Source organism: Lathamus discolor, chromosome 6 (assembly GCF_037157495.1).
Source record: "Lathamus discolor isolate bLatDis1 chromosome 6, bLatDis1.hap1, whole genome shotgun sequence".
Lineage (NCBI taxonomy): Eukaryota > Metazoa > Chordata > Aves > Psittaciformes > Psittacidae > Lathamus > Lathamus discolor.
The window spans coordinates 3,683,790-3,694,482 of NC_088889.1; the positions used below are offsets into that span (position 1 = coordinate 3,683,790).

Consider the following 10,693-nt stretch of genomic DNA (forward strand, 5'->3'; position numbering starts at 1 on the left):
TTTAGGTCACTTCCAACCTGGGCTATTGTATGATGATTCTGTGAAGAGCCTCTAAGTAATAAACACTATTCCGTGCGTGTGTGCGTACGCATGTGCAGTCCAAGGTGAATGACAGTTACATGTTAATGTTTAATCTTCCTGTTCTTGGTGTTTGTGTTGGCTCTACAGTTTGTTTTGTGTCTAAACAGCTCACCTTGGTTGGAACTAGATGAGCTTTAAGATCAATTCCAACCCAAATCATTCTGATACAGCATGATTCTATGATCCCTCATACTGTATGTTCCTAAGGATTTAAGAGAATAAAAAAGACTCTCTGTTTTATTCATTCAGAGGGGTACCTTTACAGAATTCCAGGCATCCTGCTGCAAAAGAGCACGTCAGAGAAGACTTTATGTACAGAGATGTGAATGAGCAACTGCAGGGAAAGGCTGGCAGTTCTCCTGAAGCAGCAGGATAAAAATGATCACCAAACAGAGCTTGCCAACAATTTTGTGCCTGTTTGAGCTGGCTGTTCAACGATAGAGCTGTCTGTGCTCCCATCCTCCCATTGCAACAGGGCAGCCCCACTTCCAGGAATATGAGAGTAGCTCTGCGGTGAGACATGGGTCAGCCCATGGGTATTGATTTCTGACAGCAGCCAAAAGTAGATGTTCAGAGAAAGAGTATCAGACACTGGATGAGTGTATTAAGACCCTTCCTTGTGAAGGTTTTTCCAGCTCTGGCAAAGAAAATCGCAGCTGGCTGACAGAGCTGCCTCTTTCTAGTGTTACTGGGCACGAGATAAAAAAGAACATCTTGGTTTTGAGGGACACTTGTGGATAAGCACCCAGCCCCAGGAGGGGGTTACCGCTGATGACCTCTCCTCAGAGACAAGCACACCTCTTCATCCTGGCTTGAGCAAAGTCCTGAGCTTATTTTTGTCTTTTTCCCGCCTACAAACCTGTTAGAACCCTCATCCTTCAAATTGCTTCGAATCAAAAGATGTAAAGTTCAGAGCTTGTGCTATCTACTAATGCAAATAATGGAAGGAGAGGATTTTCAGAAGTAGGTAAGTGATCTAGAAGCACAGATCTCAAGTCCATAGAACTTTTCATGTCTTGGATGATGCCTCTACATGCCTCTTTGTCCTAGATACTCCAAAGTATTTTAAAACTAAACCCTATATAAAATCCTACGCTACCTATTTATACAATTTATACTGAATTTCCCTTCTCCCTCCCAGAGGCCTGCAGTTTTCAGATCCTGAAGGATGTTGTTTCATGCAGTATGATATTCATCAGAAACATTACCATGACTGGTCTACTGAAGGCAAAATGTCATTGTTCTTTGCCTAAGCAGTGTAGTTACGTATATTATACATGCCTGAACAGAATCAGAAGTTCAGTGTAGCTTTTTATGCTGGCACAGCCTTTAAAATGGTTGTGTTTGTATCTGCTTATACGAAAGGCTTCTCTCAAGTTCTACATCCATTTTAGGCAGGATGCTGGACTTCACGTTATTCAGGTTCTTGCTGTTGACGTCAGAACTGACAGAGTCCGCCTAGTCTAGCAAGATCGTGTCTTGAATAAGAATTGGATTAATCTCATTAGACATTAGGGATCAGGCCCATCTCTCTGGAATTGAGGTGTTTCCATGTGAGCCGTTGCCACATTTGCACAGGTGCCAGTGAAAAGCTGCTTGATACTAGTCTTTTGCAGCTTTTATCCTACATGCTGGTCCCATACAGATGTCTTGGATATCAACAGTACCTGAATTGACAAGAGGCACCAATGCTTTGGTACCTTAATCCTTCCTGTCGGGACAGAAGGGACGTGCCTGCTGTGACTGCCCAGGAGATAGGTGCTGAGCAGTCTGGGCTCCCTGGGCTGCAGTGCAGACAAGTTATGTGATTGTATGGACTGGGGTGATAACTAAGCTATCTCTCCTACCTGAGACAGTAACTTTGGGCTGAAGCAGACTGCCTCCTTGAATTGAGCTTTTTAGGATTATTTCATAACCTCCCTTCCAGAACAGTTTCAGTTTTGGAAAGATGCTTCCTTTTGCAATACATTCCCTTGACAGCATTATTGCTCATTCAGGCTGTGAGACTCTACTTAGTCTTAAAAACACAGGATAGGATTCGGTTTCAGCTTAAGGTGTCAGATTTAGACACCTACATATAAGCATTGATTTGTAAGCCATACATCTAAATCTCTGTCATGACTGAGGAATAAATCAGGTGCCAAGGTTAACTCCAGAAGGCTACTCAGGTTCTCAGAAACAGCTGAGAAGTTGAGATGAAGTTACCACCAACTAGCTGGTGATCTGAATCACCCTTTAGAGTCCATTGACTGTATCAACTAGGCATCCAAGTAATTTGTTCAGCTGTAACAGTCGGGTACCACTTGAGACATCCTGGTGTGACCTGTCATTTGTCCAATTTTGATTCCAGAGGAGCACAAGCCCTGCAACATCCCTGCATCAAATGTGACGGCTGCCTTCGGATGTCCCAGATACCGTGCAGCATATCGAGTGACATTTAAGAGTGTCTTCCACAGCATTACTAATGTAGGCCATCTGCTACTCGCCTTTTACTTCACGAAGATTTAGGATCCAACAAATGTGACCATGTATTACTGAGAAACTTTCATGTAAAGCCTTAAAACATCTTAGAAAGTACAGTGTAAAGACAGAATATGAGCATTGGAAGCTCTAGTGATGAGAATGCCATAAGATCCTAAATCCACATTAAAGTGGCTGGACATATTTAGTTTGCTAGATATGGTCTGTATGCTGAATTTTGGCTTTATTGCAGGAAAAGGGTACAGCTGTACGGATATTTGTCCAAAAGAGGAGATGCGTGTCATGATGAGACTCTCTGAAGGATTGTTTCACTCTAGAAGTCTGTTCCATGTTTCTTCCCATGTTAAGAAAGGACATTAAGAACTGGGATTTTAACACATAATTTTTTGACCTAACATTGAATTTTGATTTCTAAACAGGACCTGCCCAGGAGCCGGCAGCTCCGCTGACGCGAGCAGGGACTCACAGGGGGCAGAGCCAGGAGCAGCAGCACCAGCCCTGAGTGGTTAAAAACCTGCCCCAGGGAGCACGGCCAACGGAGCGGGTCGAGGCAGTTCGCGCAGGCAGGCGAGCGGGATGGTGAGCATCCGTCGTATGGGCAGGGCCCGCTCTGGGAGCTCTGCTCTGGCTGCCCCGGCGGTGGCCAGCGTAGGCACCCAGACAGAGAGGATGACAGAGAAGGCTGCAATGCAGAGCTTGGAGTGTAGTGAGTGCCTGCACTGGTCTGGTGAGGGAAAGGTGCACAATGGGCAGGGATGCACTCGGTGCTCCCTGGTGGGGGTCCTCCTGCAGCAGGTGGCTGAGCTGCGAGATGCTCTTAATAGGCTGCAAGATGTCAGGGTAGCTGAGAGGAGGCAGGGCTGCTTGCTCCAGCCCCAAACCGTGCAGGGGCTTCAAGCTTCCCCTTCAGCTTATGAAGGAAAGAAGGAGGCCGTTAACCCGGGAAGCTGGGAATTAATGGAAAAAAAAAAAAAAAAAACAACAACAAAAGAAGGACGAAAAGGACAATTAAAAGCAAACGGCTTCCTCCTAAATCTGTTGTCCCCACGCAGAACCGTTTTGCTGTCTTGCAGAAGGCTAATGAGGAAACGCACTTGCACCAGAAACAGCCGGCTGATGCACAGGTAAAGATCTCTGGTGGCACTGCCAAGAAAAAGCAGCGGGTTGTAGTAGTAGGGGACTCTGCTTTAAAAGGGACAGAAGCACTCCTCTGTCGGCCTGACCCCGTCTCGAGGGAGGTGTGCTGCCTATCAGGAGCACGGATCAGGGATGTTACAGAGAGGCTGCCTGCTCTAGTAAGTCCCACGGACTATTACCCACTCCTAGTGACACATGTGGCTGCTAGGGATATAGATAGTAGTGGACTGGGGACCATAAAGAAAGACTACAGAGCACTGGCAGAGGTGGTTAGGGGCTCTGGAGCTCAGATAGTCTTTTAGTCAACTCTCCAGGACACAGGGGAGGACCTAAGAAAAGCTAGGAGGGGTAGCCAGGTTAATAAAAGGTTAAAAGGGTGGTGTCCTAGTCAGGGGTTTGGGTGTCTTGAACACAGGACTGATGTTTTTAGGCCAGGCCTACTGGGAGCTGGTGGAGCTGGTCTGATCATAAAGAAGGGGAAGAGCACTGTCCCCAGGACAGTGAGAAGAGTGTGTAGCAAGCTCACTGCCCTGGACTTCAAAAGAGCAGACTTTGGCCTCTTCAGGAGCCTGCTTAGTAAGGTTCCATGGGATACAGCCCTGGAGGGCAGGGGGGCCCAAGACTCTTGGTTGATATTCAAGGATCACCTGCTACAAGCTCAGGAGTGCTGCATCCCAACTAGAAGGAAGTGCAGCAGGAGGGCCAGGAGACCTCCCTGGATGGATAAGGAGCTGCTGAGGAAAATTCAAATGAAAAAAGAGGATTATAAAAAGTGGAAGCAAGGAAAGGCGGCCTGGGAAGAGTACAGGGATGTTGTCCGGGAAGCTAGGGACCAGGTTAGGAGGGCTAAGGCCCAGTTAGAATTAAACTTGGCTAGGGATGTTAAGGATAACAGGAAGGGATTCTACAGGTACGTAGCAAATAAAAACCAGACTAGGGACAACATAGGCCCCCTGAGGAAGCTCTCGGGAGAACTGGCTACACAGGATTTGGAGAAGGCTGAGGTTCTGAATGACTTCTTTGCGTCGGTCTTCACTGGCAAAGGCTCTGACCTCTGACAGCACCACCCAAGTGTGTTCAAGGCTAGGTTGGACGAAGCCTTGGGTGGGATGGTTTAGTGTGAGGTGTCCCTGCCCGTGGTGGGGGGGGTTGGAACTAGATGATCTTGAGGTCCTTTCCAAACCTAACTATTCTATGATTCTATGATTCTATAAAACTTTCTCAACACATTTGTTGGAGTCGCGGGAGACAAGCCTCATGCTCTCATGGTCAGCAAGCCTCGTTTATTTAGCAAGACACATCCACTTTTATAGCTTGCAGGGTTAGTTACATTGTCTGATAAGATACAGCAAAATCATTGGTCAGCCTGTGTCGACGCAGGGGTCTCCAGGCAACTGCGACCACCTCTTGTTTCAACATGTTCCGACATGTCCCAGCTTGCCCAAGCAAGACCATTGTGCTATTCCAGCAAGATACCGTTGCGCTATCTCAGCAAGATGCATATCCTGTTTCTTAAGCAAATCCGGGTAAACATTAACCACGAGATTGCTGTGCCCTGGAGGCCTACATTTCCACCAGCTGCACGGTATCATGCCCTTTGTTACTTAGCCATTCAGTTGTTAAGCTCTCTACACTTCCCCCGTTTTCTTTAACAGCAAGCATAGCCATTTTATGATTAAAAGCGTTCGATATCATTTTTTGTAAACACTGCATAATACACGGCAAAAGCAATACTGCTAATAATATTACAACCACCACCAAAACAATTTTTTCTATTAAGGTAACAAGCCAGGGAGATAGCCCGAAAGACGCCAGCCAGTTGGTAAAGGGATCACTTGTTTCTTGTAACTTTCGCATATTGTTTCTCAACTGTGCCAATTGTTTGTGAATGGAGTTAGAATGGTCCGAGAGATTCATGCAGCACATACCTTCAAACTCATCACACCCATGACCTTGTGCGAGGAGTAAAAAATCTATGGCGGCTCGATTTTGGAGAACTGCATGCCGGACTCCTTCTAAGTCCATGGCTAGATTTGACAATATGTTTGTTGTAATGTTTATTTGTTTTCCTGTCCAACAAGCTAATTTTCTTGAGTGAGAGCTTGAGCAGATGCTATACCCGGAGCAAAAATACTGGCTAAAATAACTTCAGGAGGATCCCAGAGCGTAACAATATCGGAGCACTCTGGGCCCAGCTGTGTGGTAGCTCTTTTACGGCGTATATGAGTCTTATTGGCTTTAAGAACTGTCATTATGTCGGGTGCAAACATTGTTAGCTGGCCTATATAGCAGGGTCCTCCCTCCGGGCTTCTAGGGATTCCCTGCCACGCCCTATCACCACAGATCAAGAAATATCCATCAGGTAAATAGCCTGTGTTGGACGTTACAATGGTTTTATGTGTGATGTTTTTGCAATAAGCGGTCTCATTATAGGGCCTATTTGAGGAAACATTTACTGAGTTATGTGGAAGCCCAAAAGGGTCCTTCCAAGAGTCAAAGTGAAAACAATATTGTGCAGGCGCAGAACCTAGCAGATTAAATTCTTGGATTTCAGAGACATTTTTTCTTATATTGAGCTGAAAGGTAAAATTGGCTGGGACGCCTATCAAACAGGTTCTAAAGGGGTCAGAAGCTTTAGCAAGAGCAAGGCATAAACTACTTTGGTTAACTTTTTCAGCCCAAGTGACCCACATGTTTTTTCGTTCCTCTATTTTGTTTAGAGTGTCCCAAGCTCCTGTATTGAGGCCGAAAACGGCGACAAGTACGATCCCAATCTTCAGGTTTAACTTGCCACAAAAGTGGAATACCCACATCTTTACCGCACTTAATCTCTAGAGGCACTGTGGCTAGTGCGGTTTGAATCTGGGAGAGAATCTCCTGAACCCGATATTTCAAATATCGTTGTTCCAGATCTTCCCGGTTCTCAACTAATGGATACGTTAATGGGAGATTTACGGAAGGAGTTATACCTGCTTCCGCCAACAGTGCTCTATAAGGATTATAATTATGATGGGGATTCCAGGTACAGTTTACACAAGCACCATGTGCCTGTAATTGGCTTTGGGACACCCAAACCTTTTGGTGACAATTTCCACACTTAATTTTGATCCAAGCTCTATGATAATCTTGTAAACACGCTAAACAATGGCGAGTAGGAGACAAAATCCGATCAAATGTTCTCGTAAGTTCCCAAAACAAATGGAGTTCTGCCTCTTCTTGTGTCGAATAGGAAAAGCGAATCCCAAAACGTCTTTCAAGTGGTTCCAGCAACGGACGGAGGGTCAGCTGCAGACGATGACGACGACGGAGTTCTGGGCTGTCCATTCGATTGAGCAGCCCGAGTCCAGCGAGCAGGGATCCACTTGGGTCCAAACACCAGGGGCCTGACAGTCGCAACGAATGTGGCCTAATTTTCCGCATCGAAAACACTTCATTCGGGTGGCTGGGGCTGCTGGACAAGTCTGCGCAACTGCCGCCTGAAGAGGTGCAAGGGCTGCCAAAACTTGGCTTTGAACTTTAGATTGGGCGTTAAGGCCTTCACCAATTTTGTTAAGGGCTTCCACTACAAAAATTTGACTGCTTGAGGGGAGAGTATTTGCTTTATCTAAGAGATCTTGGATTACCCAGTTGCCAGGAGCAGTAGCGATAAGGGAGCGTGTGACTTGATTACCATTTTGTATAACACACTGCTTTAGGAGTGCGTCCTGCATGTGCTCCGCAACACCAGCTTTAGAAAGGGCTTGCATCAATTTGTCAACGAATGACCCAAGGGGTTCCTCTCGACCTTGTTTAATATTCATATACATAGGGGGCCCCCCTGGCTCCCGAATTTTGTCCATTGCCCTTTTTGCCACCCGCATGACCTCTCTTAATTTTTCTACTCCTATACCAGCCTGGGCATCTGTTCGAGTATAATCACCGTTTCCTAGTAATTCATTCATTGTAATTCCAAAAAGGGGGTCTCCTTGGCCACGAGGTAATGCTACTGAAGCAGCCGCTTCCTCCCCCCATCTTGCATCAAATGTAAGTTTCTGATGAGGGGTATAAATTAAACGAGCAATACCCTTGATGTCTACAGGCAGGAGAATCATTGAATTAAATAAGTAATCAAGCATCTGCTTGGCCGGTTCACTAGTAACCCCAAATTGAGAGACTGTAGCTCGGAGTTGTGCCAATATTTTCCAATCCATTTGAGTGATATCTACCCTATGACCGCCGCCTGGTCGAGGGTGAAAAATAACAGGAAAGGCCATAGAAGTAGCAACATGGTCTTGTGCCGCGTCGGCAAGGACCCTATCTCCGTTTTCGACTCCTTGGCGTGCCAGAGCAGCCCAAACTTCCCGTCTCTGACTTGCCATAGCCTCCGCGAGGTCCGAAAGGGCTCCAGGGAACGGCTCCGTGGCATTAGGAGACAAAGGAAGGGAGTTTTGAGGAGACTCAAATGGTCCGTTTTCCAGAATAGAGGCAGACGGGGGAGAGGGAGAGGGAAGAGGGGAAGGAGGAGGGGGGGGGGTATCTCGACTGTCGAAACGGTCGGCGGATTAGGGGCAGAGGGAGAGGGAAGAAGGGGAGGAGGAGGGGGGGGGGTATCTCGACTGTCGAAACTGTCGGCGGATTAGGGGCAGAAGGATCATAGTGACGATTTTGATTTTGTGCCAAACGGGCACTTTCGGCCGCACGTTTCTCTGCCTGTACCATCAAGAGTTCGTTATGTATCAAGCGCCATAATTTGGATAATTTTTTAGCAATTTTATCATCGTCTATCATAAGGTCCCATAATTTATCGCCGTAGCGGCGCCATTCCGATAATTGGTGAATAGAGTGGGGATCACTAAAAATACCGAGAGACCTAGCATGGGAAAGAAGGGCAGGGAGGTCCTTATCAAAATCTAAGCCTTTTACCCCCCGACGACGGAGGAAGGCAGTAAAAAGATCATACGCCGCTTGCCTGTCCATGTTTACCGGATCCGTTGCACCCTCCAGGCGTCGGCAGCGCGTAGCAGCAGAGCCTGCCGATGCAGCACTCTGGGCCAAAGCACGAGACGAGCAGCCCACCGATGTAGCACTCCCGTTCTGCAGAAGCCGTCTTTAAATCGAGACCTGCACCCAACGCAACTCCTTCAGGCAAAGGGAAGGGTCCCTGTTCGGGCGCCAGTTGTTGGAGTCGCGGGAGACAAGCCTCATGCTCTCATGGTCAGCAAGCCTCATTTATTTAGCAAGACACATCCACTTTTATAGCTTGCAGGGTTAGTTACATTGTCTGATAAGATACAGCAAAATCATTGGTCAGCCTGTGTCGACGCAGGGGTCTCCAGGCAACTGCGACCACCTCTTGTTTCAACATGTTCCGACATGTCCCAGCTTGCCCAAGCAAGACCATTGTGCTATTCCAGCAAGATACCGTTGCGCTATCTCAGCAAGATGCATATCCTGTTTCTTAAGCAAATCCGGGTAAACATTAACCACGAGATTGCTGTGCCCTGGAGGCCTACATTTCCACCAGCTGCACGGTATCATGCCCTTTGTTACTTAGCCATTCAGTTGTTAAGCTCTCTACACACATTCTCGTTTTTCTGGTCACCATGTTATATAAAATGGATGGTATGTTGTGTCTTGTACCTTGTTTTCCACATTCTCTCCCCTTCAAACCTCTTGTTATACTTATCTTGCAGAAGATTTGAGTTGACTTTGTTACTATTTCTTATCTTGACAGTTAACCCACTAGAACAATAATGGCCAAGGAAAACCAAAGCATAGTGACAGAGTTCATCTTACAAGGCCTCTCCTCCCAGCCAAGGACACAGACTGTTCTTTTCCTCGTGTTTCTGTTATTTTATCTGCTCACAATTGTTGGTAACATCACGGTTATTGCAGTGATCAGAGCTGATTCCCAGCTGCAGTCACCCATGTACTTTTTCCTTGCCAACCTGCCTTCTTAGACATCTGCTATGTCTCCAGCAACATCCTCCAGATGTTGGTGAACCTCTTGACCAAGAAGGGGATCATCTCCTTCTCCAGATGTGCTGCTGAGATGTATTTCTCTCTGGCTTTTGGCATGACAGAGAGTTTCCTCCTTGGGGTCATGTCCTGTGATCGACATATGGCAATATGTCACCCCTTGCTCTACAACACTGTCATGAACAGGAAGGCTTGCATTCACATGGTCACGGCTTCCTGGGCCAGCAGCCTGCTGAGCTCCATGGTAGTCAACGGTTTCGCTTTGCATCTGTGGACATCACATCTTGAACCATTACTTCTGCGAAGTGCCAGCAGTGCTGGCCTTGGCCTGTGCTGACACTGCCCTCCTGGAGTTGCTCATCTTCATCTTCAGCATCCTCATTGCCTGCATCCGCTTTCTTCTGGTCATCATCTCCTACGCCTACATCCTTCCCACCATCCTCAAGATGCAGTCTGCACATCTGAAATCTAAGGCCTCTTCCACCTGTGGATGCCACCTCATAGTGGTAACCATATTCTATGGGACAGCCATCTGCATGTATATACATGAATCCCAAGTCAAGGTCTCCACAGGATAGGGGCAAAGTGGTTGCAGTGTTTTACACCATTGTTACCCCGGTGCTGAACTCCGTCATCTACAGCCTCAGGAACAAGGACATGAAGCGTGCCCTGAGAAGGGCCATGAATAAACCCAAATCCCTCTCTATTAAAAGGCTTTTCAGGGATTGGTGGTACTGCATTGAGCTCTATGAGTTGGAACAATGCTCAAATGTGGTTATTTCTCTACCTGCAATTGTCCCAGACTGAGATGAAATAATAAATGTGCTAAATTCAACAACATCTAAACAAAAAGACCTTGCATACAAATAACTTTCTAAACAACATTTGGGATTTGGCCTTAAAGCCAGAGACAGTATCAAGACACTGTGGCTTCAGCCTGCCTCAGTGGCAAATACAAGTGGGAAATGCTGATACTATCATGGCAAGAAGGAAGAAAAGAAGAAAAAAGAGTCTCTCTCCTGCATCCTTCTAGCCC

The 10,693-nt window shown here is 46.7% G+C and overlaps 1 pseudogene; it reads left to right on the forward strand.

Moving 5' to 3' along the window:
* Positions 1 to 595: 595 nt before the first annotated feature.
* LOC136016844 (olfactory receptor 2G3-like) lies at positions 596 to 10,464 on the forward strand (annotated as a pseudogene).
* The last annotated feature ends 229 nt before the right edge of the window (positions 10,465 to 10,693 follow it).